This window comes from Rhinolophus hipposideros (assembly GCF_964194185.1).
Source record: "Rhinolophus hipposideros genome assembly, chromosome: 19".
Classification (NCBI taxonomy): Eukaryota; Metazoa; Chordata; class Mammalia; order Chiroptera; family Rhinolophidae; genus Rhinolophus; species Rhinolophus hipposideros.
The window spans coordinates 37,971,309-37,999,058 of NC_138065.1; the positions used below are offsets into that span (position 1 = coordinate 37,971,309).

Genomic DNA, 27,750 nt, shown 5'->3' on the forward strand with positions numbered 1-27,750 from the left:
CTGAATGGGTCAAAATGAATGGCGCTTACTAAACCGAGGTCCAGATACTTTGGCTGCAGTGAAACATAAATAATAGGAATGACACATCGTTTATTCGGGATAATGAGTTGATCCAAAGTGAAGGCCTAGGACAAGAGATTAAAGATTAAATATCCATCTCCTGATGAATATCAGTAGCCAACTTTAACCTTTTCCTTCCAAATGTACAATTTTACTTGAACTATTATATGCGCTTAAGCTACAGTACAGAAATAAGATCCTTAGAAAACAACAAAATACCACTTGAATCATTTTCTTACCATGATGGCAAACATTGTTCTCCATTCCAAGACAGGAAGGACAATTTTCCTTCTGAGCTATAAGCCTCTGGACACTGCTTTAAAGAAAGAGTTGCCCCTCGCTATTCTGCATTTCAGAGATCTAGCTTAGGGACGCTGCTCACATCTCCTCATTCATTCGTTTAACAATAAAGTTTCTCAAAAGAAAAAGTGAGACTGGCACAACCCAATATGGATTTCGCATAGCTACTGAGCGCCAGAGAATGACGGCACGAGAAGAGCCTTAGGAATCATCTCGTCTAAACTCTCCCTGCCGTAGGTGAGGGAGTGTCCCAACCACAGTCCCACAGCTACTTAGAAGCAGAGCTGAGATTATAGCGGGCCTTCTGGCTTTGAGCCCCCACTCTCTCCACTACACCCTGCTGCCTCTTTATTCCCTCAAGTTGGAAATAATGACCAAAGCAGCTTGCTGGAAGAGCCAGCACCCCACATGCTAAATTAAAGCTCTGAATTCATGAAAAACTTAGAATATTGGAAGCTCTGAATAAATCAGGGTTAGAAACAAAAAAGGGGCTAGGAGGAGTTGGAGCAGTGGGAGGCAATGTAGACGAGGAGGAAGCAAAAGGAGCAGACAGCAATCACAGAAGCCAGCGAGGCCAGCCCCCAGGCCCTACCTCTTGGGCACGATTTTGGAACAGTCCGTTAGTGGCCCTTCCCTCACAAAAGGCAAGAAGACACCAGGCAAGAAGAAATCATGGGGCTTGCCCATTTCTTGGAGCCACGTAGCTGCCCACTGTTCACAAACTGAGACCAGAAGGGTGGCTGTGGGGCTGATAGATACCAGCGGACTGGGGAGAGCAACAAGATTCAAATGTGGTATTAAACGCACACACACACGCACACACACACACACACATACACACACACACACACACACACACACACAAATCCAGACCACCAACCAGGCAGGAGCAGGAGACCATCACAGGTTAATTCCACAGCTGCTCACCTACAGAGAGCAAGGTCAGGATTTGGCTGGTGTCCCATGTGATATCAGGTTGGTGGTTTCAGTCTATGCTCCAGGGAACATTTGTCTCAGTGCCAAACCAACATGCATGCACGGTTGGCAGGCTTGCTCCAGAGGCTAGCGAGGAGGAATTGTGGAAGTGTATCCATTTTCACTTTGCAAGTATTTGCATGCCAACAGCTCGGCCTTCGCTGCTCTTTGGAGAAAGAGGGGAATTTATGCTTGAGAGCGAGACTGTTTTCAGTACCTTACCCCACATGGGGGTGGTGGAGGCAGTAATTCTAATCCCTCCATCCTTTCTCCTTGGGTGAATACTCTGAAGTTCATCCTTTTTTCAGAGGTGATATAATCAAACCATTTCCTAGATAATAAAGGTCTTACCTGTGATTATCAGGTGATTCATGGATTTCTCCTTAGACAGGATAATCAAGAGAAAATGCAAGATATTCACAGGACATGCAACTGAGATTTTGGAAAAAGAAGGGTATGTTAAAATGGGGTTCTGAAAGGGAGGCCATGATAAATTCAAGCCTTTTTTGGAGCACTGAGCATGCTTAGCACCCAAGAAAAAACACCACTACTCTGCCTCTATAAATGAAAGTATACTTAGATGAAAGGGAGGTCCCTAGTAAACAGACACATTTTAGTGTTTTTACCAAGTGGTATGAAATAGCCTGGTACATGTAATTATGGAAACAACAAGAAGGTAGCTATGGGGGAAGAGAGAAAGAAGGTAGAACGATTTCCCAAAAGAAGACTAGGTTTTCATTGAATCTTTTCATGATGTCCAGCCCCAGATGAGGTGATTGCCAGCAATGAGGAGTAAGAAACCGAATGTGGTCCTGTGTTAGAGATGCTGTTACACAAGGCCAGAAGGATGATGCTACATAGACCTTGGACCCATTCCAGTTAAACATTCCCCGTACTTGAAAACACAACCTACACTTTCCAGGTATTACTGCCATGCCCTTGTGGATGAAGTCTATTATTAGGTTGGTGCAAAAGTTGATGCAAAAATTGAGGTTTTTGCAATTATTTTTGATCTTTTAAACGACAATTCCTTTTGCACCAACCTAATAATAGATCTGCTCATGAAAAGACCTCAGCCTCCAAAGTGAGATCGTTGCATCTTTACTTCCCCAGAGACAACCTAGTGATTTGTGAAAGCAAAGATGGCTGCCCTCAAATTGGTCCCTAATGGCCCAATGGTGAGTTGGGCTTGAGAATTTCCCTCAAACTGGCATTTGAAAATGTCAATCTACGAGTAAATACCAACTGAGGCTTTATAGGAACTCCCTAAAATTGCCTCTTTTCCTCAGATTATCAAATTCTCAGCAAATTACATGGTCATTCTCATAACTCCCAAGGGGCATGCCAATGTGGTTGTGAGGCTATGTTTGTCCTTATGGCCAAAGCTGTTGATAAACATGGGGATATGGATAGGCCAAATACCTATTTTTCCCGAAGTATATTCACTGAAATAAATCAATATTTTCATAGATAGGTGAGAAAGAAAAAAATCCCCTTTCATGGCTAAAACAATAGTGAGTTTTAGAGGGTACAGGCTTCTAACATGTTTCCCCAATTCTAGGCCTACTTCTAAGGTTGGTCTGTATTTCAAACTGAAATAAATTATATATACATAGATAGATAGATAGATAGATATAGATGTATGTTTAAATATATATATGTTTAAACATATACATGTTTAAATATATATGTGTTTAAATACATATATATATATATATAAGTATATATATGTTTATATATACTTAAACATAGTCTCTGAGAATAAGGTTTATACCATTTTGTTCACCACTGCATTTTTGCACCTAACATGGTGGCAGGCACATAGTAAATGACTGATTAAAAAAAAAAACTTCTTAAACGAAAATAAAATTAACAAGAGAAAGAAATGCTGAATGAATGATAGTCATCGTATGCAGAACTGAACCCCAGATAAGCCAGTTACATGAGATCAGCATCTGTCTCCCGGGAGAGAAAATGTCAAGAACTAGGAAGGAAATCTAAGCCCCAAATAAAAGGGCCACAGACCTAACAGTGCTCCAGACTCCATGGGAGAGCTAGGATAATAAGGGAGGCTATGGGCACATAGGGCAACCTTAAGACCTGCAAAAACGTAGCTGGAAAAATACAGGCACTAACAAATATTCCAATTAGGTAAGACATAGCTATCCCATCATCTGCATGAATGATAGGATTCTGGTTGAAATCTATCAATCCCCAGGTGTTTTGGTATGCTTCCATTACCCACGAGACCCTAAATTCAGGACAACCTATTTTGTACTATATAAGTAGCATCTATTTTTAAAAACCACTTGAGCAAATACAGAAAAATGAGGACAATGTACTGTATTGTTGCTTTCTAATTGCTTGGTACCACCAAAGCAAACAAGCCCCAACGGCAAAAGTGATTGGGTGCGGGACACTGTTTTTCAGGCTCAGGAACTAAGATGGTTCTCTCCTCAGAACCTTTAGGCCGTTCTCTCACTTTGGAAAGCAGCAGTGGTCAGAGAAATGTAACTTTAAAAATCTAGAAATTCCAGAATTAGAGATCTCAATTTGGCAAAAAAAAAAAAAAAAAAAAAAAAGGCAGAACTAAAAGCCCCGCCTTCAGCCAAACAAATTAGAATGATCAGGTAAGGAAAGATGAGGCTTGGTAAAGTACAAATACCCAGAATGGGATTTCAGTTAGGTTTTTCAGTTTCAAGGAACAAACTCACCCACTCATGCCAGAAAAAAAAGGTGATGTTTCAACCTTGCCTTTTGTTTTGGTTTGGTTTTTTTGTAATTTGACATCAGGGACTAAGGGGAGAAGGGCAACCCCTCCTTGTTGTTCAATTCATGGACAGCATTTTGTCCCAACAGCAGTAAAAACCTAGCTCTTTTCTTACAAAAGAGAGGCAAAACCAACACAAGCTAATTCAGAAACAAATTGAATGTGTAAATTCCTGAACTGAATCTATCTCATAACTCAGACAATGATTTCTGGGTGGTGACTGAGTAGCATTTTAAATGCTGTATTTGTGCCATTCATTACCTGGATTCATATTTCTTTGCTGTTAGATGACACACTTTTCATCACAAAATATTTCTAATGTCATTTTGTATTTTTTTTTAATAAAACATGATTAACTGTTGGACTCTCAACAATTTTTTAAAATTCCAGTGTTTTTAAAAAAATGTGTATAATGTTAATGAGGAAATTTGGCAATAAACAATTTATTTACATTTAGAAATTGTTGTCTTTATATTTGTAACTGTAAACATTTTAATCCGAGTGATACTAACATCAATAAATTTTCATTGAGAAGCAATTTTCCAGAGCAAAATTTACTGGTTCTGTGTATCTCTGGTTTTTAACAGTTTTACTGTGATGTACTTAAGTGTCACTTTCATTGTGTTTATCCTGCTTGGAGTTTGCTGAGCCTCTTGAATCTGTGGGTTGATGTCTTTCATTTGGAAAGCACTTGACAATTAGATTTTCAAATATTGCTGCTTCTCATTGTCTCTCTGCTGTCCTCTGGGGTCCCATTCCACATATGTCAAAACATTTGATTGTGTCCCACATATCTCTTTTATTCTGTCCAGTTCTTTTGATTTTCTTTTTCTTTCTGTGATTCAGTTTAGCTATTTTCTTTGGGTTTATCTTTAGCTATACTAATCCTGTATACTGCTACATCCAGTATGCTCTTAAACCTAACCAATGTATTCTTATTATCAGATATGATATTTTTAGGTTATAGGATATCTGGTTGATTCCTTTATGTAGATTCAAATTTTCAGTCAATCCTCTCTATCTTGTCAACCCTTTTGTATATCTTTCCCTCCATTTTATTTAATACATTATAATAGTTATTTTAAGCCTTTTTACTAACTACAACATCTGGATCATCTATGGGTTTGCTTCTATTGCTTGCTTTTTCTCTTGATTGTTAGTTGTGTGTTTCTGCTTCTTCACATGCCTTATAATATTTTATTGCATAGTGAACATCATGTGTAAATTGTCTTAGTGTCTGAAGATTTTATTTCCCCCCAGAGGGTTTGCACTTTCCTCAAAAAGGCAGATAGGGAGAGGGACTGATCGATCACCTCAATCCAATCAGGAATTGAGTTGAACTGGAGCTATATTGCAACTTCAGTTAAAAACAATAATAGCTATATACAACGTCAGAGAGGTATTAGACTTGGGAGTGGGGGGTTATCACTTTGTGAGGAGTGTAAATGTCTAATCATTATGTTGTTTTGTACATCTGAAACTAATATAATAAAAAATAAAATTAAAAAGTAAAAAGTAAACTAAGTTAAAAAAAAAACAAAAAACAGTCCACCTCTGTTTTCAAATAGCTCAAGGAGAGTTGTGTGTTTTCTGTAGACCTATACAGAGGGTTTTCCAAGCACTCTGTGACAGTTAAACACTTCACTCTGCTTTTCCAGCCCGGCCTCTTAGCCTCTTGAGCCACCCCAGCATTTAGCAAATGTCCCTTGGGAAAACTTGGTTAAGATATTTAGAGCTCTTCCAGATCGCAGCTTGTCAGCTTCCTCTGCCTGTTTTGTCTTTCCCTAGTTTAGTCCCTCTGTCTAGGCCATGTCTGACTGAACCTCAGCCTGTGAGCTCGTTTGCAATTGTCTCCAGGAAAGAAAAAGGCCAGTAAACTCAGCTAACCAAGGAAGGGGACTAACCCTTGGAACTTAAATTTATCTAATACTTTTTGCTTCCTAGCTCTCCAATGTCTTTAAATATGTATATATATTTGGTAATTTATCTCATTTCTTCTAGTTATTGCAGCAGAAGCCAATAGCCTGACACAACATACTATTGAGAAGCAGAAGTTCCCATTAGCCCAAATTAATTTCACAGATAATTTTCTGTATAGAATAAGTAAGCTTTCCTCAATATTTTTCCATTTTATTATTATTTTACTGACATGTTCAATTTTTCCATGTAATTTTACAACCAAGATTTGATTTATTGATCAGTATTTTTGACCATATGAAATTACATCATTCATAGCATCTGCCATTGTGAGTTTTCAATCTGTGATCATAGTTTCTACCAAGTTGAATTTTACCCATTCAAATTTTACGTGTCTAAACTTAGTTAAGAAGATCCCATTCTTCAGTCAACCTTTAGACTCGAATATAGTTTAGCAAGTACAGTTTTAGATACTGTAATTTTTACTTTGTAATGATTATTTTGCCCAGGAATATCCATCACAAACTCAATAAAAGACTGATGATATGTACTTAAGTCTTATTTAATTTCTAAAAAAATTGTGTGTATCTCTCCAGATATTGCAGAATTTTTCAGTGTCCTATTGGACTCTGTGATCTATTACATTTCTAACAAATTTCTTCTACAAGTTTCTAATCTCTATAGAAATGCAAAGAACAGTGCAAAGAGCAAAATGACAAAATGGGAGTGGTAGGCTTTTAATAGCAAGACCAACATGCCTTGTGTCATGATCAGAACACAAAAATCCTGGGAAATGAAACAACTCTAAGGTCTAGAGTTGACTTCATCTCAACTTGCTCTGTCCTTGCTTCTCTCTACACCTCTGCTATCGCCTCCTCTCTCTAAAATAAGCTTCCTGGGATCGATCATGAGTATTCTACTCCCTCATAATCTCAGATCTCTAAGAGTCTATTACGGCTGGTTTGGCCCCTCTCTATATATCATGATGTTCCTGCTTTAATCCCCTCACTGTTTTTGATATGATGTCTGGGTTCCAAATCCTGAGAGAGGAAATGTGACTAGCCCAATGTAGTCTGAAGGCTATAAGGATCCAAGGTCAGGAAATCTTCTCAGGAATGTCTCTAACCCAGTTTTTCTGTGTGATCTGCAGACCACCTTCAGGTCTAAGAATCACTTGTCTACATTCTACAGCCCTATGTATTTCCCTCAGCCATGTGGGAAACCAGGCAAGAGGCTTCCAGGGCTCCCAGTGGCCCTACCCCACCCTGTACCACAAATAAGCCTTCTGACGTACCTGAAAAAGTTCCAGTCTGGGTTCAAATGCCAGTTCTACCTCCTATAAACTTATCCTGAGTGAGTTCCTAAATTCTCTGAGTCTTAGTTTCCTCATCTGTTAAATGAGAGAGTTATAGCCGCCTTACAGAAAGAAATGACCTAATATATATATGAAGAGCCTGACACAGAAAAAGTCCTGAACAAATATTAGTTCCTTTTCTTCGGAGGGCAAGTCTGTGATGTCACCTTCATACACAGAGAGGATAGTACAGTAATGGTGTGTGGCTGGAACCAAGCAAAACATGAGATGAACCCAGGAAATGAAAGAATGGATTTGCCAGCAAGAAACATTGTTATTTTTTCTCCTTGCCAAGTCTGATTTTCCCAGAGATACTGCATTTCTTTGGATAAGTCAGCAACCACTCAATCCAGATATAGTCTCTCAGGCAGGCAACATGTTTACAGTCAAAATGTTCACTTCCACTTCAAGTTTCCAATCCCCTGCTGCTACTTTCTGCAAACTTAATTAATTAGTTGCAGCTAACATTTGTTCAACCTCATGCAGCAATGGGAGACTGAAGGAAATGGCTCTCATAAATTAAAAACATTTCAAAATATTGTCTTCTCCCAAGAAAACATTTCTTTTTTTTTTTAATTCACACTCCATTTGGATAACTTTAAGCTTTCAAAAGAAAACAAACAAGGGAGTTCCAATTATTGTTGATTGTCCTTAACTATTTCACAGCCACAAATCTATGCTACCATTTATTATCCTAAGCATTGTCATCCCCTTAATAGAGATGTAGCGAGTACTATACCTATGTCTTTTGTGATGCTTAGGTAATTATGTCACATTTGGTCCTGGTGTGAAAAAGCCTGCCACACACTCCATCAGTCAGCAGATTAAGATGTGCCAAAGCCCTAAGCAATAATGTTGTCTTAGAAAATTAAAAGCTCAAATACCATATTGAAGGGCATGATATATGGCAAGAGAGTACAGTAAATTTTTTAAAATTACAATTTATTAGGGTGACAATGGTCAATAAAACTACATGTTTCAAGTGTAGAATTCCATAATACATCATCTATATATTGCACTATGTGTTCACCACCCAGAGACAGTTCTCCTTCCATCACCATATATTTAGTGCACTTTACCCTCTTCTATCATCTCCCTTCCCCCTTACTTTAAGTGAAATAAGTCATATGGAAAAAGTCAAGAACCATATGACTTCACTCATATGTGGCATATAAAACTGAAAGCAACGAAGGAACAAAACAAACAAATAAAGAAATAAAAACTCATAGACAATAGTCTAGTAAATTTTTCTTAATTGATTTGGTTGTTTCACTACCAAGACACAAGAACATTGGCTAACACTACATAATAGGAAGAGTGGCTAGGAAATGGCCCTATGAGCAAATATCACTTTATCCCAGCAGATTAATCCAAGAGATTCAGATAGGGCATTCTTATCTGTTGGCCTAACAGCTACCAGTTGAGTATATGTAATCTCTGGGGAAAGCTCCTCCAATGGCAAACGAGTATGAGACAGTGTCCCAGTTGCTACTTTTCTGCTATGCTGTCATGATTTTTGCATAAGATTTCCTTATATAAAAGGATCAATAATATTTGTTCCATCTATAGTGCATGATTGGTGAGGCACTCTGTACAGTTCTACACAAATGTAAACTGCTATTGTTATAACAGAGTAGAAAGAGCTTTGAACCTGGAGTTAAGTTACCTGAGTCACCGCTCTCCTCAGAAATTGATTGAGTCATTGCCTTGGGACGCATAACAGAGCAGATTAGATGGGTCAACAGTGACATAGCATGAACAGTGACAAGTTGAAGACACACTATTTGGGGACGCTTCTATAGGCTCTGTGAGACTCTGTTAGAATGGCCATCACTATGAGGAGTTATCACCAATTTCTTTTTCATTGTATTGATAATAGCACACATCTTTTCATGTGTGCTGATAATAGTTCTAAGATTCAAATATATGTCACAAACGCAGTTTGAGGATCACTGGTTATAATCACAGAAGTGGAAGGGAACAGAAGGGGAAAGTTAAGAATGCATATACTAAACCCCAAATCACTAAGTGAATACTTTTAAGTTCTCAGAAATGTGAGGCAAGAATGTTTTCAGAGATTCCTGTCAACAGCAATGTTACTATAGACACAAGAAAAGTAATCAAAGCAACTATAACAATAGGAAAAAAAACTTGGCTTAATTTTGCATAAATAATGCCAATAGTTATTCATGTAAAAATATCTCCACTTGTACCTAACTATAATAGACATAGTAATTTGCATAATAATTACGTATATCAGATTATTTTTATTATACTTATAATATTTGACTTTGCTCATTTTTAACAGTCTTGCTTGTGTGTGTATGCTCAAATAGAGAGATTGACATAGCAAATCTGTCTCTCTCTACAAATATACTAAATACTCGTATATATTTTTATATTATTATTCAAGTAGAGATAAAATATAGACATATAGTATGATCTGTCTCTCTCTACATATATTTTATATATGTATGTGTACATATCAGAACAAGAATATATATGAATGCTTAAATATATAAAGAGAGACAGACAGAGAGATAGAGAGAGGCTCAGAGTAGACAAATAATTGCCTATGAGTTGTCAATAGCCCTTCTCTTCACTAAAATAACCAGGTTTATTGGGGGACGGCAATACATCCAACTAAATACACCGTATGTGCAGTATTACTTGCAAATAGGAGTGGCTACATATCTAACTGCTAACATGAAAAGCAAGAATTGGTGGGTGGAGAATCCAGGGAAGCACGTGAGAAGCAGGGCTGATTGGGGGGCAAGCCCACTTACCCCTTGCTGGTCCACTTGTTTCTGTCTTGGAGCACTGATGCTATACTTGACCAGGATCAACTAGTTTGTGATTCTGAAGTGATAAATCCATGCTAAGGATGGCTACATAGAAAGGGAGAGGGAGGCTGGGTCTCTGCTCTCACCAAGATTTGCCAAATCACCATTGGAACATCTGCCTCCATAGTTCTCATATACAAGAAAAACTGAATTCCTAATTTTTTTAAGCCACTGTTTAGAAGCCTCTGCTCTTCGCAGTCAAGTATAATTCTTAACTGATACAAGAGGAACATGGATCCTAACCCTCAAGACGCTGATAGTTTTGCTGACAAAACAAGATAGGCATTTATGTCTGACCTGATTAAACAATATCACTGGCTTTTATATGAGTGAGTGCTTTATAAACAGTACAAGCTGTAAATGCTTCAAAAAAGAGAATGAAGGGTGTGCACTGGAGGTTTTGCAAAACATCTTCATGTGGAAAGGACCTGAGTGGGCTCTAACACACAGGGAGATGTTAATAATTAGAAGAGGAGGAGTATAGTTTGCTGACTGACTGTACCAGGAGGAAGGGTACAAGCTGTGGGGTAGCTGAACATGTATGTGAATAAGTAGGATGGGGCTAGGTGACAGGGCCTTGAAAAATCAGGTTGTGGAATTTGGATTAGCAGGTGGTGTATAGCTGTCAATCATCATTTATTTGTGTCTTTCCCTGGCCCCCTAGCTGCTCTCTAGTCCCATGTTTCTGCCCATAAAGTAGTTCCACCAGACATCCCAACTGATCCCAGGTAGAACTTGTCTGAAAATAGAATTCATTGTTTTTCTTCATCAAGTGATCACTGGTGTTATCAATCATCCTGCCTTCTATTATAGATATTTTGGATTTACCTCTGACTTATTTTTCCTCTCCCAACTCTTATATCCAATGCCATGTAGTCCCAACGTTCCTTTCTTCAAAATGTCTCTTGAATTCATTTCGCTCTATCCATTTCCACCATCACCACCAGTGGTTGTCTTTTAACCGTATCTCCTGCAAGAGCCCCCTAACAAATCTCCCTCCTGACAGCTTCTCCATGCTGTACTCATCCTATAAATCACTGCCAGAAAAATCTTCTGAAATTACTATTTAAGTCACATTACTCTGCCCCCAACTCACACTTTGAGAACCTATATCCCTCTGCTGAGCTTACAAGATCTTTCATGTTATTTCCACCGGACCCATCTGCCTTATTTCCCATCACACAGGAACTGCAACAGTGCTATAGTCAACTGGACCTCTCCAAAAACCCACCTCACTCTAAACTCATTCCTAGTTCCCACTCACTCCAAATGCCCACTGTTCTCCTTTTTTGGTTGTCTAAATACTATTCATTTTTAATATTCAGTGTGCTATCCTCTTCCACAAAGAGACATTGATTTCCCCTTTTCTGGATCCCCACTCCATTTACAGTTTATATTATACAAGGTATTGTTTCTAATTGTTTATGTATTTCAAGGTAGCCAGACAGGTAAATTATAAAAGAGTAAGATCTCTGGAAAGTTGAACAATTTGCCATCAACTCTTGGTATTGAGGGACCTCTATGCCTTAGTCTCTGCCAGAGCCAATCCAACTATATACCCTTGAACAGAGTAGACATTCAACAATTATCTATTCAATTAATAATTTATGAAACTTTTTGATAGTGTTAGGTCAATAAAAACTCCATAAAATCTTGATTATTTGATGACAATTAACTGATTGAGGTTTACAAGTGAATGACACCGTGAATTTATACTTTAGGAAGAGTAAACATTCCTGTTTTCCATATCTGTGAATTCTGACTAGGCCATGTGAGTTTTAGGTACACTGAGCCAATATAGCTTACTTTAATTACAAAAACTAAAAGAAGTTTCATTGTTGTATAGAATTCATTAAGATTTAATGATTACTGATTATAGTTTGCTTAATTCCCATTCATGGACAAATTTACCTTGAATTGCTGGACAATTAAATATACCATTGTTTAAAAGGTAGTAATTATTTCTAGCAGAAAATTGAGAGGTGTGGAACTGAACCAGCTGAGTCCATCCAAAATACCTAATAAATTCTGAAAACCCATATCATCCTCTTTCATTTATTAGATCCACTTGATAGTTTTATAGTTTTCTCTTTTGATTCAATGGAAACAATTCCATTGGCAGACACAAAAAGAGTACCTATTTAAAGGTGAATCTGAGCAAAGAGAACATCTTTAAAGAAACAACTCATAATCTTCTTATAAATAATTGATTTCTTTTCCAATTTTTCAAAAACAGGAAAACTAGACATTCAATCAATAGTTACGCATCCTTGAAAAATTATTACTAAATTTTTAGTAATTATTACTAAATCAACTACATTGTTTTAACAGGTCATATGATACATCAGAAAAAATGTCTAGATAATGTGTTTTTAAAATTTTCCTTTTATCTTGACATCACTAAATGATTGGGAGTATTCACCATTAAGTTCTTTAATGACAATATCCTTTCTCTTACAAATGGCTTTGAAGTCTTCTAGCGCCTATTGCAAGTATTTGGATACTTCCCCAGCAAGGGTGGGCAGGAAGCCAACACAAGCCACCAGGTGCCAATAGTACACCTGACAAATTAGCCACACGACTGGAAAGGGGTGGGTCCATCCTCCTGTCGGAGGTTCATTTCCTCTCATTTTCTCATGAACAGGAAGTCATTGGAATGGGGAAAAAAGCTTTCCTTAAAGACCCATATGACCAAAGGTCTGAACTTTTTAACTCCTTGCTAACAAATAACTTAGATACCAGTTCAGACTAATCACAAGACTTTATTTACTTTGACTTGTTTAACCCTGCTGATGACCTGGGTTCTTCCTCAGTTAATACTCAGGGACAAATGTCATATGGAATAATTACAGCTGACGGAGGAAGCAGATCTGCCTCAGCCCTTGCTCAGAACTAGGCCTAAAGACTGAAAGGGTCTTGACAAGATTTGATCAAAGACATGGGTTAGGGCCAGAATCCTATTTAATTGACCCAATTCAACAAGACTGACTTGAAGAATTTAATCAGAGTTGACTGAGATTCCATAAAATACTGCACTATATCATAATCTTTAATTCAATTACACCCCCTGAACTAATGACTCGTATCTGTGTCCTAAAGATCAATTATTCAGCTTGATGAAGGTTAAATAAAGCACAATAAAAGGAATGTTTTCCAGCTGAAAAGTAATCCAAAAGATAGAGATGTATACTTACAGTCATCTTAATGCCATCCCAAGAGATAACTATACACAAGATAATGCCATAATTTGTAATGCATACATAATTGTTAATACTTATTAACATATATTTTATATACATGCTTTTTTGAAAGTATTTAAAAATGGCATACTGTACAATATTCTACATACAACTTGCTTTTTTCACCTAACAACATAATACTGGCATCTGTTCTTGACAATCTATATAGTATATTCCTTCATTTTAACTGACATATCCAACCAACTCCCTCAATTTTTTGCCAATGTGATAGGTAGAAAATGGCAACTCACATTCTTCTGTTTTACATTTCTTTTACCACTAATGAGGTTGAGCATATTTTTCAAATGTTTTCTGGTCATTTGCAATTTCACCTGGGAATCGCTTACTTTATATCATTTGCCCATTTTTATGAGTGATTTATATTTTTCTCATTAACTTGTGGACACTCTTTGAATAATGGGTAGTAACCTTTTTTTTTGTAATGTATAATTTAAATATTTTGTCCCAATCTGTCGTTTCTCTTTTAACTTTGTTTATGATTTTTTTAATAAAGTCAACTCTGTCAGGTTTTTCTTAATGGTCTCTGAATTTCCCATCTTGTTTACAAAGACCTTCTCATCCAAGATTATTTTTTTAAAAGGTTCATTCATAGTTCCTTCTAATGCCTGTATAGATTTGATTTCTATGTTTAGAGCTTTATTCCATCTGGAATTTACTTTTGCGTATGGTATGAGTCCAGATGGAAAGCCATTTGTCTCAATACCATTTACTGAACAGTCTATATTTCAGCCACTGATTTGAAATGCCTCCATATTATCTGTTAAATTCCTTTATATTCTTAGGTCTGTTTCCAGACTCTATTTTTTTTTTTTGGTTAGTTGATTTCTCTATCACTACATTTGTATATTAATTTCATCACTACAGTCATATATTGTTTGAGATGAATAGTTTGTTTTGGTAACTGCTTGGGTAAGTCCCCACTCATTTTAATATTCTATTTGTTTACTTTTCGTGGCTATTGTTATGCATTGCCCTTCCAGATGAACTTCAGAATAGGTTGCTCAAGTTCCATTAAAAATACCATTGAAAATGAGACTGCATTTCAACTTATGGAAAAACTGGGTGAAATGTTGCATATTAAATGCATCTGATTTAAAGCACAATTAAAGTTTCATAAAAAATAAAATATTTTACAATGCTTTTGAAAGTTAACCCTTTATAATAAATGGGGTGTTTTGTCATTATTCTTGTTATATTAAAACTTTCAGGGGATAAATGGGAACACTTCCTTTGGATTGGCTGCCCCTGCAACCTAACGGTAGCAATTCTATGCTATAAAACTATAGTATACGTTATGAGATGTATGCAGCATGGTCCCTGTCCTTGGAAACTTAAAACCTAATTAACTAGCTAAGACATTTTACAGATATAAGGCATATTGACATACACAATATACATATTGATATCAGGCAGTTTATATTAAGAATCAGATGAGTTACTGTAGACAATAAAAGCACAACAAGTTCAACAGCAGGAGATTCACAGTGAGAGCGTTGAGGGTCTCTCCCTCTCTTATTTTGCAGACGAGAACATTAAGTCAGGTTAAGTCCTGGAGCTAAGCAGTAACAGAAAACATCAGGTCTGCTGATGCCCATTCCAGTGACCTGTCCGCTGCATCAAGCCGTCACTCCTTTACACATTTATTTGTAGACTATTTTAGAATGATCTAGAAATCTGTATCTGTGAAGAAGAGTCCTTTAAAAAACTCTAACATTTCTAACTGTGTCAATATCTACAAACTAGTTCCCCCAAATCAGTTAAAATGAAAAGGTTGCATTCAAACAACTCTATTACAAGGGTTTCTTTTGATCTACATGACATCAAATAACAGATATTAATGATGTTGCGCTTTGCAACCAGTAGTTTTGACATTAGAACACGTAGCCTGTGTCTAGGTAATAAAATGGGAGGAATTTTTTTTTTCCCTTTAGGCATTTCATCCCCTCATCACATTTAAAGCCCTCAGGTAACAAACTCTAAGACCCACAGGGATCTTTACACCTGTGGAGAAGAGATTTCTAAAACTCAACATCAAATCCACTTTTGATTTTCCCCTGAGTTTGTTTCTGTCAATGTTAGGCAGGTAACACATTTCAGCTTTTAAGCCATGAAGTGATCTTTTTTTTCGGAAAAAAAATTGCATTCACAGCTTTAATCTTATATTTCCATGCGTATTGAGTTAAATGTTGTAAAACTATCAATTCTGTCAAAACCTAGCAAAGAGAAAACAGGACACCATGCAATCTTAACGTCCAAACTGACTAGTGATTATCAGAAATTAAATGTGCAGGAATTCCAAATCTTTTTTTATCTGAGATGTCTAGATAACTTTTGTTTTTCTATAATTGTATGAGGTTTCTACATAGTATTTAAGAATCAATTATATTGCAATTGATGTAATTAACTCTAATAATCCATTAAAAGTCAGTAGGAGGGCTATTCAAGTCAACAGAAAAGAAGGAGTATATTATGAAGGTGTTATTAACCTATACAGAATTTTACCAGACATTTTCTTTTCTTACCTAATAAATACACAGTGGTTAGGAAGGCTGTCATTATAATTTAATGTGAACAATAGCCCATCACTTCTTTTCCTATGCAACCCTTAACTAATTCCATGTACAGTGCACAAGTAAATTGAAACCTTTTCTAATCAGGGTACAGACATATCAATCATCTATTCTTCCGTGATTAAAGAAGAGGTCCTTTCCCAGCAAAGTGAAAGAAAAGTGGGTATTAGCAGAAATTTCAAGCCTACCTTCTCTTTCAGTTGACAAGTCTCAGTTTCTGATGCCTGTCTATGCATTGCAAGTAATCCAAGAGTAAACAGCCACTTTACTGTTTACAAATTCTGTTTAGAATACTCTAGAGACCACTAAATTGCCATTGAAGGCATAGCTATGTATTCCCTTGAGCGTCAACTGAACTTTGGAGCATTTTGAACCTTTCAAATTAAGTGAGACGAGAACTACTCACCTTCACGGCAATCCTCATGTTCACACTGCTGTGACATCACTGATCTCTAAAACAGCCACCCTCCACACAGCTGGCCTGGTTATCCCTGGGCCTCCAGGTCACAAAGCAAGTCCTGGGGGTTCAGTCTGCTTCCCACGCCTTCTTCACGTCCAGGAAAATTAAGTCAGGAGAGCACAGTTTCAATCACAGGTCACCAAACAAATGCCCTGTCCTTTTCTGAAAGGACTCTCACCTCTCACCGGGTCCTAGCTCTGTTTTTCCAATTTGATAATGAACTTGCTTTCCTCTAACATGTGCACAAAAGGACACTGTAGTATTAGTCTTAACCAGTTATCTCACTGGAGACATCATTAGGAATACAGACTGTGTTAGCTTCTCCTGGCTTCACATATGTCTCACAGCAACTGTCCCCAGCTATGTGGACAGCACATTATCAGGAATATCACCTTCCACCAAGACAACAGCATACCGTGTTTCCCTGAAAATAAGTCTGGGTCTTATGCTAAGTTTTGCTCCAAAAGACGTATTAGGGATTGTGTTCAGGGGATGTCCTCCTGAAAAATCATGCTATAGCTTATTTTCCGATTAGGTCTTATTTTGGGGGAAACATGGTAGGTATAAAGCTGCAGGAAGGTGTAAGGGAAAGAGCACAGCAGCTGGAATCACAAGATTTGGTATGAGTACAGGCTTGCCCATAAATTGGCTATGTGATCCAAAGAATATTACTCCTCCATCATCGCATCTGTGAAGTGGGTAGGAAAAGGTCCTACCTTATAGGACTATTATTAAATTAGCTCCATTATGTTAAGAATAAATTATACACACATGTGAAATAAGCCTTGTAAATTAGAGAACACTGCACAATCAGAGAGTGTGTTTGTTAAAAGTCACCAAGAACTCTCAAAGCCAAGGAGAAAAGGGCTAAGGTAACAATTCTCAAACTTTGGTACACGAGGTGCATTTCAGGATTTATTTCAAAGTGCACATGCCTGTTTCCCAGGTGATTTAAATTCAAACTATAGGCTGAGAAACACTGGGATAAGGGGTTGGCTGAAAATGGATTCTGACTCATTCATTAGATATTTTAAACACTCAGAAGCCTTCAAGGATACAAATAATGACAAGATACAACTCAGTGTCCATCTGCTTCAGCTTTACATGTAGAAAGAAGACAAACATCCAGAAATTGGTAAAATATAAGGCTGTGTGTGTCAAAGCCGAAAAGGTACCCCATAAGTAAGACCTTTTCGAATTTCTCCCTAGAGCCCTGACAAACATAAATCCACATTCCCTGGAAGGAAGCTCTGGTTCACTTTGACACCTCAAACACTGATCGTTAGTGCCCTGTGTTCCCTTCTGCACAAACCTCACTCCTAGGCCGGGAGAGTCGACGTGAGTCATCGAGTCTCAGCCAGGAATCAAGGAGAGAGTGTGGGTCCCATCCCCTTTCCCGGAAAGTCAGGCCTCACCAAGGTGGCATCTCTCAGAGATGGAACAAAGAACTCTTTTCATTCTGGAGAGCTCCTGTTTCATGTGGTACAGGTAAAGATTGAACAAATCCACCAGAGGCATGGGCAGCCACAGTGACTAGAATACGAGACTTCCCTTCTGAAGGTTTCACTTTGAATCTCCTCCCTAAGGCCAGTCCCGGAGAGAAAATTTGGACACAGCAAAGCAGCAGCTTCAAAGTCACAGTAACTTTCTACGGGCCTGGGAGGAGATGGAGAATGTCACTTTCCTTTTTTCTGCAACTCCCATCGTCACTTTGTACAGGTTGCAAGAACACAGAGCAAAGAGACCTGGTCCAGGAGTCAGGAGACCTGGGTTGTCGTTCTGCCCCTGCCAGTAATGAGCTAGGTACCCATCTCTCTTTCTTTGGCCACATCCTTTTCCAAAGAGAAAAATGCCAGAGACTGACATCTACACTGACTACTTCACAGGGTTATCATGAGGGCTGGATGAAAAACTTCTTTGAAAAGTAAAATGTGTCATCCTGAAATACAAGAAATTAACATGAAAGCCCCAAAGTAAAATTTTCAACTTCTGAATTATCCAATTTGGTTAATAAATGTTGTCCTCCAGCTCACTAAAGCTTTCTCTGCTGCTCTGCTTTGAAGGTGTAAGCTGGTCCTCTAATAAGTCACCACCATTGATTCCTTTACAGACAAAGACTTGCAAGACAAGGTTGTCCTATTGAATTCTCTCTGACTCTCACAGGTGTGCTTTCGCTCTCTCCAGGCCTACAGAAGCTTGAAATGCTCTCCCACCCCCAGCCTCAACCTGACCACACAAACCTGGAGGGACCCAAACACCTCTGACCCCCGCCGCATTCATGTGACACTTTTGTTCAGTGCTAAACTCGCATGAGAGGGGAAAAAAATACCTCAACCAGGAAATAAATCTTTTACTGCTATTTCATCCTCCCCTCACGTGGCGCTGGAATATCACTTTAAAGAACATTCTTGTGGCCTTTCCAGTTCTTTTCCTTTAGGTCTGCAAACAGGAGTAGCCCGTCCAAGGGGAAACTACTCCCCAGCAGAGCAGTTCTTCAAAGGGGACTTCTTTGGGCAGGAAAAGGGAATGTCTGATACTGTGGCTGAATAAACAGACTCATCAAGGCTAGTGCCAGATTGGAAAACCAGGCCCTCTGAACCGCCAGCCCGCCCGCCATGCACCTCTTGTGTGTTCTCACTCTGACTCTCCCATCTCTGTCCTCTGTCTCTCTCTTTTTCTCTTCCATTCTGTCATCTTCTTTACCAAATGCAGGTTTCAAAGCTCATTCTTGAATCACAAACTGTTCCATTATCTTAACTCATGAAGTTCACTTTATTGGTCAAGATTCACATGTTCCCACCACCACCACCAGCTTTCCTCAAGTAGCTCCTTTTAAAGGTAGAAGAGACAATCCGCACACTCAATGTTGTAAGCCATGGATGGGGGCCAATAGAACCGAAGAGCTTGACAGACCCACGAAAGATCATTATTTTCAGGAAAAACTACAGATTTGCAGATTCCAAAAGATGATTGTTTACTCTGGACTTTTGAAAGAGTCCAGAATCTACCAACCCCATTAACAACTCAGTTCAGTGTCTCACAGTCCATAGAAGTATTTCCAAATATCTAAGCTAAATGTATACTATAATTGGTTTTTCCACTTGAATAGAGCTGGTCATAGTGAAATTACAGACCATAGGTCATAGCAGGGCTTGGGCTTAGAAGTTGGAATTTCTTTCCATACTGGAAGAATGTTTTTCTTTTTAAACAATTATAGCTGTAGTTGTTATGGTTATTGAGATAATCTGGACACTAACTAGTTTTAGTTGTTACATGCATATTCATACATACTCACATTATCAGTGACAATTCTCAGTGGATTTCCCACAACACATTACCAATCCTATGAGAATTTTTTCAAAAATTAGGCAGAGGGTCTCACTCTTATTCTTTAGTTCTTAATATCTAAACACTTTCTTAAATATTTCTTCGACAAATATTTTATAAACTTTATAAACTTCAAGTCCCAAGAAAAGCAACAACAACAAAGAGTTAAAATAAAGAGAATAGTTAAATAAACATCTTATCAGTTAGGATCTCTGAAACCCAAAGCATCGGAATTTTTTTTCCAAGAATAAGTTCTTAACCTTACCACTTAACCACATCCTACTTTACCGTCAACATTTTTGCATAGAAAGTTATCTTCTAAAAGACTAGTTGACCCCCACACTACATCTTTGTCCATTCTGAATATTTGCCAGAAATTATGGAGTAGTCACCGAAACAATCCAATTTCCCTTGATGTTATTAATCATCAAAAACACTAAAAGGGCCGGCGGGGTGGCTCGAGCACTTGGAGCTCCATGCTCCTGACTCGGAAGGCTGCCGGTTCAATTCCCACGTGGGCCAGTGGGCTCTTTGCCACGGGGTTGCCAGTTCAATTCCTCAAGTCCCGCAGGGGATGGTGGGCAGCGTCCTCTGCGGCTGAGATTGAACACGGCACCTTGAGCTGAGCTGCCGCTGAGCTCCCGGATGGCTCAGTTGGCTGAAGCGCATCCTCTCATCCACAGGGTTGCGGTTCGACTCCCACAAGGGATGGTGGGCTGTGCCCCCTGTGGCTGGCAACGGCATCTGGACCTGGAGCTGAGCTGCGCCCTCCACAACTAAGACTGAAAGGACAACAACTTGAAGCTGAACGGCACCCTCCACGACTAAGATTGAGGGGACAATAACTTGACTTGGAGAGAAGTCCTGGAAGTACACACTGTTCCCCATTAAAAGTCCTGTTCCCCTTCCCCAATTAAAACAAACAAACAAAAAAAAAAAACACACAAAAAAAACCACTGAAAGTCCAGACTACATAGCCATGAATTAGTAAACTTATTTTAGTATGGGCCTAGAGCTGTGTTTTGTCTACGTTTGGGGAAGGAGAATGAAAATTCTAATTCAGCCACTCCGATGCTGTCTGACAAATAAAATCTGGATATTTAGAAATATCTCATCAACAAATAGATTTTTTTTAATGATTTTTGTATAGGCACCACCATTATTTGCCTACCGAACTAAGAATAATAAAAGTCAGTGATCATTTTTAACCAGTAGGAGTCTACAGTGCACCTCCTCTCCTTTTCACATGCATAGATTAGGTTCTCGATTATGCAATCATTGGCGCAAACATCCCCTTAGACACGCTGAAGGGACAAGGTGGGAGACATTCATTTCAGTTACCTTTGCCCAGGCTTTATTTGTTCTGCAGATAATCAACTTTGGACTTCTTTACCCAACCAGTCATCTTGCACAAACAGCAAACTCCCTCAAAACTTTCTGTTCCCGTGGGACCCTTGAGAAAACAAAATGGAAAAAAAAAAAAAACATGATTAAAATCTACTTTCTTTGGTCAACATCCTAAAATTGAGCAATTTCTGGACATCTTAAAAGGGACTGTCCTAGAGTCAGGTTGACAGTTAGTAAACTCCCCATTGATCAAATAACTGAAATCAGTAATAACGAGAGTCAGAATTCTGAGGTTGCAAACACTTGTTCTGTAACTATTTCGTGAGCCTCTGTGTAGCATCATGAAGTTTTTATCCACATTCATCCTTTGGAAGCAGTGGTTTCTAAACTTCTAATCCATAAAAAAATGTAAGGCCTATCCAATTTGTGTATTTTTACTCATAAATTACATATGTATTACTGTATCGTGTGCATCAAAAATATACACACCAAAATTTCTTTATTTAAGATTAAATAAAAAATTAAAAGAAACAAAAGATTTAATGTCTTCTTTCTACACCGGATCATTTTGAATTCTCCATGGGGTGTGGATATCCAACTTCCAAACCCACTGCCTTAAGAATGCAGCGACCTGCCATTCTCTCAAACTCAATCACCACCTTGCCCGAATCGAAACCTGTTTTCAAGAAAAGATCTGCTGTCAGTTATTATCATCTTATGTGAATGAGGACTCATCATTATGTTAATGCTTCCCTCAGGATTCAAATTTTAAGTATGCACCTAATTATGATAAGAAAGCTTTAGTTCATGTTAATGCATTATCAGGCATAGCAAGACAATCCGTGATATTTGGAAGATGGAAATGTTTTCTGGTGGCCCTGAAATCAGACAAGTGGGTATGTCCCTTATCTAGTGAATAGGCATGGGCAGTACCAAATTTTGCATATAAAATAGTTTTGGAGACAGCAAATTGGTCAGAAGAGGGAAGATGCGTTGGCTACAATTTTTCCTGAGGCCAACCCTAAATTTCTTCTTAAATTATATGTTCATTTACGGAATCAGTGCAGGGAGATACTTAGATATGATAGAGGAAGGATGTGAGTCCCCCAAGCCATGCTTGTGGCTTTCTCCTGACCAATAAAAACAAACCTTGATAAACTCCCACAGGGCTGACATGGAAATTTAAATGCCTGGTAGGCAGACTCTAGTTGAGGAGTAAGACTTCTATTGTTCAAGAAAAGGAAAAATCAGTTTTGCTCCAAATAATTGATCACAAGTACTTACATAGCTCAAGAACTTATGTTTGTCATGAATTTATGAAAATAATTTTCCCAGATGAGCAGTAATCTAGATTTTTTTCCCATCTCTGTGATTACGAAGCTGAGATGCTTTAACAATCTGAATAATCCACTAGACTTTTGTATTGATCTAATTTATCAGGTAATTATAAAGTAATTTACTTGATTTTAACCTATAAAAACAAAGGGAAGTACAGCATGGAGCTTGCCGATTAGCTGCTGAGAGATGTCTCCTGTGTATGTATGTATACATGTACTACACATTTTATATGTGTGTGTGTGTGTGTGTGTAGAGAAACTCCTGCCATTCAGTTTACTATCTAGTTGGGTAAATCAGGTGCCCATGAACAGTTACAAAGTGATACATCTATCAGTAGGCACAAAACACAAAAGAACAACGTTAACACAAAACACATCAAATAAGTATGTGCTAGCCGAAAGAAGAGTAGGATGTAATGAAAGTCTATTATGAATTTCCAGAGAAAGTAGGGACAGGCATTTCGGACACGTAAATAAATGGCATGAGAAATGGAAAGAAGTTTAATTTAGCAAGTCATACTCAGGGGACACGAGATTCACTAGGGTGAGAAAAGTATCCATATTGATGAAACATGAGCTATCAAGTTAAAGTTAATAGATTGATAGGGGAGTCTTGGTATATGACAATGAAGCCAAAATTTAGTTTTGTTTGAAAGACCCAGGTAATTAAGGCAAAGTGTGTATTATTGTTGTTGTTTGACTTAAAATATCCCCTGTAATGTCCTTTCATGCTATGTGAGGTAACTTAGATCTATAGACACAAGAAGGCACAACATGATACTAGTTTCCTGGCTGGGAACTTGACAAGTGTGCACAGGAATACTGCCTGCCCTTGGACCTTTTCACGTGTTGACCTTTGTTTCTGACATGTCAAGGTATCTCTTGTGTCATCATGAGCCCCTTCCCCCAACCCCTCCCAGCTGTTACCACTGCATGGACATGACCTATGCCAAAAATGATAAGGCCTGAGAATTGCTGAACAGTACCAATTCTTCTGTCAACATTCCTGTGCTGAAATCTCCTTTTACTTAACAAATATAGCTCGCCTTCCTTCAAGGACACAAGGGAGAAGGAAACTGAGGCAAATAATCAAATAGTTCTTTCCAGAAGATGGATGGAAACTGAAAGACGCTGCCTATCTAGTACATCCCGTACTGTCTGGGTTCCCCTCTTGCTTTACAACAGTTACAAGTTGTTTCGCTTACACTGGATCATAATAGCTCAAAAGAGGAAGCTCATCAGGAACAAACTCTGACTTTTCACCTCTTATATTCCCTCTTATAAGTTTAACAAGGTAGTTTCAGCCTCCATGCACAGCAGGGACTCAACATGTTAAGCCACAGATGCATATTCCAGTTCTGATCTGACCATGTTTTAAGGAATACATGGATGAAGCAGCTCATCAAGTTGGTCATCAAGACATGCATCAGCTACCCACAAAATGACCCACAAAATGACCAGACCACAAATTATCAGAATAGCTGATTGCTAGCTTCATAACCAAATATACTTGATATTGAGATTTACTGTTTCGCAGTTGATTGTAAAAATTGTCAAGTTAAACTAAAGTTAATTGAGCTAAGTTTTAATCTCCACAATGGCAGAGGCTGTGCCTGTTTTGTTCAACACTTTTCCCCAGCACCTACCCTAGTGTCTGTCACATAATAGGTGCTTTTTGTAGCTTGTCATTAAGATGACAACCATCAGTTCTTTCCTTCCTGAACGCACAAGCGATTTCGTTCTAGTGAGGTGGAATCTATGTCTCTAACTCCTGGAATCTAGTGACTACTTTGACAAACAGGAGATAGAAGTGATCTGCATGACTTCTAAGGCTGGGTCTTAAGAGGCTTTGCAACTCCTACCCAAACTTTTTCGAATACTTGTGCTGGAGGAAGCTGGTCACAAGGTAAGAAGGTTGATTATCAACAAGCTCTGAGGACACCCATATTACCCACTTGGACGGAGCGATTCCTGAATAGCCCAATAACAGACATAGGATTAAAGAAACCTTTAGATGGCTCTAGACTCAGCTACCATCTGACTGCAACCGTATGAGGGACGCCAAGTGAAACTGCTCAGCTGAGCCCGTCAACTTCAAGAACCAAGAGTGATGATAATAAATTATCGTATTTCATCACTAGGTTCTGACCAGTTTATTATATAGCAATAGATAACTAGAAAAGAGTCCTATATTTATTGAATAAGTAAATGAATTGATAAAAGAAGCTGCTTAGAATAAAGGATTCCCAAATAAACCCAATGAAATCCATTAAATAAATTATTAAGGTGATATCAACAGCAGTACATACTATCAGAAAATTGGACAACTCTGTGGATAATTAAGGCCAAGAGGAAATCTGCTACAGAGTAGAGAAAGTAATTTTTTTGAGAGTGGAATTTTCCAGATTCACTAACCATCTTGACTGTATTCATTAGATGATTGCTCAATGCCCTACTTCCCTTTGTACAAAGTAAACTCATGATTGTGTTTCAGCCATGATTCTAGGTACAAAGTAGGAGAAAATATATCAACCAAGAAGGAACATGGGTAACCATGGGAAATAGACTTTGTGGAGCCTGATTTTTCTATGAAGACTCCACTATTCTCTCTATTCTTTTCATTTTGTAAAATAGACTTTGGTCCAGGTACACTGTGTAAAACAACTAAATATAGACAGAGATCAGGGTGGGTGGGAATGGAAAAGGGAGGCTAAATGCTGGGCACTGGCAGCGGTTACATCATCACATCCCCCATAATTGTGCTATTATGCACACAGCACTCTTCAGCTGGATACAGTCACCACGTTATAATGATAAAAAGATTAATTAGTGACATGATCCATATCTTTCATTTCTTTGATGGTTGTAAATAAGTCTGAGTCACTCTACCATTATTTTTACCATAGGCACGATGGTCTTACCCTTGTTTGGTGAGGAAAATAAATATCCAGAGGATGTCTTTCACCTTCCACTGAGTTTTAACTTTGTGCCTTTTCAGATGAAATCACACCAGGGTCTGGCCCTCCCTTTCCTGAGGACCCTTTCCTTACGGCTGGACAGGTCCTTCCTAACATCCAAACTCACCCCACCTCCTCTTCACTGAGAATACTCCCAACCCTGCCCCAAAGTGAATTCATAAATCCCACATTCCCAAAGAGATCCCAACTCTGCCAGAGCACAAAGGTCATGTTCTGAACAAAATGAACAAAATACAGAAATAATTTGACTAACGCTACACAGCCAACTTGAGAATGTAGTTTAAAACAAAATATGTATATATGATTGACAGTCTCCATAGATCCAATAAACCAGGCTACTGTCAAACCCTCCTCCTTCTGGCTGTGCCGGCAGGACATTTGTTGAGCAAGCAGCTCTTCACGGTCCTTCTAAGCAGGCTAGAAAGAAACATTGCTTAAGCTGGGGCAGGATTTAGGGCAGTCATTAGGGAGAATTATCAGATTCTATGGACAGGAGTCCTTGACATGTGACTTCAACACATGGGGAGAACTTTCTTACTTGCTGCTGAGTCTGTTGTCCTCCCATTCAAATCAATTCAGTGTATTGCCTGGTATTGTCTAGCACCGAGGGTAGAGAATAGTTTATGATCTGCCCTCATGTAGCTTCCAAGAGAAAAAGGGCTACGGAGGAATGACCACGTGAATTTCCTATGGGAAGGACAAGGATCAGTGCGCCAGACATTTTTTTGTGGAAACTCAGTGAACACCATCTTTGTCCTTCTAAGCTCCCCTCTGTACCACAAGGTCTGAGAGCCTGGAAAGTGCATTTGCCAGACACACTTGCTGGTACGATCCTTGGCATAATCTGCCACTGAGAGGGGCAAGCTTTGAAAGGTGGAAGGAAAAATCTCATTGTCGTGCGGGGGACCCTGCTCGCTGTGCCATTTGTCATGCAGGGCGGCAGGCGGGGTCTCAGCTCCTGCTCCCCACATAAGAACGCAGGACATGGTGAGGCCAAACAGGAACACCCACGGAGCCATAAGTAGGGGAGTCAAACCAATATATTCTCACCGGCGGCATCCGCCTCTCTGCAATCCGCTCTTGCTAGCCCCCATTCTTTTTTCTGCTATCATAGCCACAGCAGTTATATTAGTGGCCAATGGCTTACGGGTTACAGCTGATGGCCAACTAGCCACAGCTGATGGCCATCTGATCACAGTTGATGGCCATTTACTACCCGAGCCAGCACCTTTCTATGTGAGGCCGAGAGCCTGGAAACTGCTTTCTGGGGCTCTGTCCCCACACTCATGGTTGTCTGTCAGTAGCTACAAGCAGGAATGTGGGCAGTGGTAGACAGCAGACATGGGACTAGGTGTCCGCCTCTGAGTATCCTCCTGAGAATCAGCTCCTTCCATCCTGCAAGCCGCTGAGCTCGTCAGTGGCAACTTGGCCTCCTAGTGATTCCTTCACTTCAGATTTCCTGAAAGGTAGTAACAACTTCCTTCGCCTTCACTCCTTGGCTTTCCCAATGATTCTATAAACTTCTAATTCCTTACACTAGATTTCTTTCTCATGGTAATATTTCTAGTCTATGAGTCAGAATAGGATAGCGTGGGGACAAAACCCCAAAAAAACAGTTTCCAGGCTCTCGGCCTCACATAGAAAGGTGCTGGCTCGGGTAGTAAATGGCCATAAACTGTGATCAGATGCCAGCAGCTGTGGCTAGTTGGCCGTCAGCTGTAACCCGTAAGCCATTGGCCACTAATATAACGGCTGTGGCTATGCTAGCAAAAAGGAATGGGGGCTAGCAAGAAGATGGTGGCTGGCAAGTGCGGACTGCTGTTAGGCAGATTATGTAGATCCTACTTCCTGTGTCTCCAGCCCAGCCGCCAGCGAGAATATATTGGTTTGACTCCCCTATCTATGGCTCCGTGGGTGTTCCTTTTTGGCCTTACCGTGTCCTGCGTTCTTGGGCGGGGAGCGGGAGCTGAGACCCTGCACGACAAATGGCGCAGCGAGCAGGGTCCCCCGCACAACAGATAGGTATAATTTGGTAATAAACAACCCCCAAACTCAAAACAGTATAAAAACATACAGGTTATTTCTTGTTCAGAATGTAGGCTGAATGGCTCCTATTTTGTAGCTACACTAGATAGTGAGCACCTATCAACCAAGATCCCTGTGGAAGAGGAGAGAGCACAGAGAAAACAAACACAATTTTTAATTCCCTGGACCAAAGGTGGCACAGTACTTCTGCTCACACTACATTACAA

The 27,750-nt window shown here is 39.1% G+C and overlaps 1 long non-coding RNA gene across 2 annotated transcripts in view; it reads right to left on the reverse strand.

Moving 5' to 3' along the window:
* The window catches only part of LOC308487519, a 198,075-nt gene that overhangs the window by 144,541 nt on the left and 25,784 nt on the right, over nt 1-27,750 (reverse strand). For both annotated transcript variants that reach the window (XR_013991714.1, XR_013991715.1), the window contains exon 3: nt 21,178-21,289. This is a non-coding gene — a long non-coding RNA (uncharacterized lncRNA). The remainder of the gene's footprint in view (nt 1-21,177; nt 21,290-27,750) is intronic.